The following is a 3,651-nucleotide window of genomic DNA, read 5'->3' on the forward strand; positions in this document are numbered from 1 at the left end:
ACCTCCATCCACAGGCTCAACTGTAAGGTGGAGTAACTTATCATACTGCCCACCATATCCATTAGGGTACGATTGATTCTTTTAGCTACTCTATTCTACTGAGGTTCGCCCGTTGTAGAATACTGGGCTACTATGCCATTCTTTTAGGGTATGCCGACCGTAGTACTCCTCCACGGTCAGACCTGACTATCTTAATCTTTAATATCTTAAATTTATCCAATACATCTTTGCTTTCTTTGATTGGATAAATATAGCCATAATGGGAGTAATCATCTGTGAATGTTATGAACAAATCATAACCATCCACACTCTTTACAGAAAAGCTGACCACAAATGTCTGTGTGAATAATCTGTAAAATTCTTGCGCTTCGTTTGTCATCTTTCTTTACATACTTTCCTTTTATGCATTCTCTGCATTGTTCTTAATCTGAGAGCTCTAATGGAGGAAGAATATCATTCTTAACTAGTCTTTCTATTCTCCCCCTCAAAATATGGCCTAAACGATAGTGCCATAATTTTGACAACGCATAGTGAGCTCTCTTATGCCACTATTTTCAGAGTAACACTCTGTCACCAGCTGCTTTTATCAGCTGGGTAGCATATGTCTTTGAAGAGCCAGTGAACTGACTCTTTATTCTATCGAGGTACTCGGTGACCATGTCACATTCTAGGATTGAGCCCACAATTGCAGGTTCAATCATGTTCTTTATCACAGCAAAACATTTCTTGTTGGCAGTGACCCACTTCCTATGCTCAAAACTCAAAAGTCATAGGACATCTTTTGGGATTCAAAATCCCTTTATTTAGTTGCTCAAGTGGCATCATTCTCTTTTGTCTCCCTCACCGGTGCCACAAACTCAGTGGAACATGGTGAGGTGACTACCCAATCCACCTTAGACAAGATGAAAACCAGGTCAAAACTTTTCTTAACATAAAAATAACATCATTTGCATGCCTTGATTCCAACGTTGGTCAAAATCAAAACATACAATTATTCTTATACACTAATTCTACATCACCGTTGGACAGAAATAGAATTAATGCATAAATCTTTAACTTTCACAACTGTTCTTACACACTAATTCTACATCACCGTTGGGCAGAAGTAGAATTAATGCATAAATCATTAACATTACGATATTGTTATTAACAACGTTGGTCAGAAAATAACAACATCATAATCATATCAAAACTCTTTTTCTCCAATTAAATACCACATTGGTTCAAAATAACTGGAGAATCAACAATTTCTTTAGCAGCGGAAAAACTTTCTTTTTCTCCAATTAAATATCACGTTGGTACAAATTAACTGGAGAATAAACAATTTCTTTGGCTGTGGAAAAACTCTCTTTTCCTTGAATTTTACCCACAGGGAAAATTGTATATTATATTTCCTTTAATCCATTAATCAATTTCCAGGAAATAAAGATTTACTGGAAAAACTTTTCTTTTCTTCAGTTAAATATCATGTCGGTTCAAAATCACTGGAGAATATACTTTTTCTTTAGCAGCGGAAAAATAACTCAATTTCTTGAATTTTACCCACAGGTAAAATACCTTTTTCTATTTTTCTTTTGAGCCAATTTCCATTTTTCAATTTTCTGGAAAAAGGAAAAATGCAAAATTGGACTCAAACTTTACTGTTTCGGCCCAAAAACCGCAGAAACGGCTCGGCCCATTTCTTTTCGCGCGCGCAGGCCGCAACCAGGCCGCAACCTGGGCCTGGACCTAGGCCCGCTCGCCCGCCTGGGCCGCGACTTGGCCCATTCAATCTCGGCCATCCATTCACATCCGACGGCCGAGCGCGCATCTCGCTCGTATAAAAGCCGACGCCGCGTGCCCCCGAGCGAAAACCCTAGCTCATTCTTTCGGCTGCTTCCTCTCTCTTCTTCGCCGCTCTCTCCTCTCTCTACCTCAGCGCAGCGAGCACAACGAGCGACCGAGAGCGAGCGAAGGTGACCATGGCACCGCCGCTGGCCCCCTCGCCGGCGTGCGCGCTCCCCAGTGGGTGAGCACGCCGTCGTCGAGCGGCCTGGCCGCGATGACCCCTTGGCCGAGCCCGGCTCGGTCTTCTTCTCCCGCGCCGGCGAAGGGTTTTACCGACGCCCGGCGAGGTTGGTTTCTCTTTTCGGATTCAACCGATTGGGGTATGAAGTTAGGGTTAGGGTTTCACTATTCATATTCTTACGCCGGCGAGGCGGCAACCCTTCCCTTCTTCCCCTTGTTCTTTTCGATTTGGATTGTTCTTCTCTTTTCCGAAACAGTGGATGGGAATAAGGTTTAGATCTAGGGTTAGGGTTCGGAATCCGACCTTCCCCTTCTTTGATTCTTTTCTGTTTCTCTTTTCGGTTGAGTCCGTTTTGGATTTCTTTTGATCCGAGATCGAGATGCTAGGGTTCCTTTTCTTCTTCCCCTTCGGATTTGCTTTTGGATCTTTCTTTCCGTTTCGGAGTTCATCCAAAATGGGGATCTAGGGTTAGGGATTCGTTTTCTTTTAATTTCTTTTCTTTTCGGAGTTCATCCGAATGGGTTTCCTTCCCCTTCTTTATTCGAGTTAGGGTTAGGGCTTAGGGTTCGGTCAAATCCGAACCCACTCTTCTTCTGTTTAGATCCGAAAAGAAGTGTTCGGTTCTCTTCTCTTCTTCTTCCCTGAGCTTTCTGCGTGGGTTAGGGTTAGGGTTCTTGAGATCCTTTTCCCCTTTCTCTTTTCTGATCCGAACACAGATCTTTTCTGTTCTTGCTTCTGTTGCCGCGCGCCGTCGAACGGTGCGGCTTCTTTCCCCCATGCGGTGGTGGTGGTTGACCGGGGTTCCAATGACGTCCGCCACCCCCGGTCCCTTTCCCTTTTCTTTTACCTGGTTAGGGTTAGGGTTACACAGAGGCAACCTTGCTCTGGTACCATTGTTAGGATCGGTGATTACCTCTCTGTGTGTAACCGTAGATCCGAGACGACCTCTTCCTTTAGGGTTCCTCTAGTCGCCCTGGGACAGTAGCGTCGTGACCTCGCGGACACCGGTGCCGAGGCAGCTCTGGCTCGGTGGCGAGGTACAGTGGTGGCGGCGGTAACGCTGCTGGGGTGATTGCGGAGACCCTGCAGGCGACGACGGTGGTCGGTGGGGCACATCCCGTCGCTGGCAGCACGTCTTTAGATCGGTTTAGGGTTTCTCTGTGGGTGGGATGGTGGCTCCAGTGAACCTCGTAGTGCGAGCCCTCATCCCCACCTTCCTTTTATGTGTGCTGTGCGACAGGGGCCCACCAACCGGATTAGGGTTTGGCTTCACCGATCAGGGAGCAGAGACAAGGGCCTAATAGGTCGTTGGACCTATTGGTGGAGATCAACTAACACGAGCTACTAGCAGCCTAGTATGTTTTACCGGATAGCTCGATCCGGGGTCCCCGCTCGATCCGGCGCCGCCGTGAAGGCCGACGGACCCCCGGCTAGCTCGGCTCCGGTGATTTTTTTAACATTTTTTTAAAACTAATTTTAAATCTAACTCTGTTTGTTTTTTATTTCCAAAACTAACATTTTTGGCCGCGTCTATTGCCATGACGCGGTGAAACGCCTGTGCCGCGCCATGCATGGTGATGCGACGGGAGGATGACGTGACGAAAACCGAAGACGCTGACCGGTGACGTGACAGGGTCTGCCGC

Source organism: Miscanthus floridulus, chromosome 3 (genome assembly GCF_019320115.1).
Source record: "Miscanthus floridulus cultivar M001 chromosome 3, ASM1932011v1, whole genome shotgun sequence".
In the NCBI taxonomy this organism is placed as follows: domain Eukaryota; kingdom Viridiplantae; phylum Streptophyta; class Magnoliopsida; order Poales; family Poaceae; genus Miscanthus; species Miscanthus floridulus.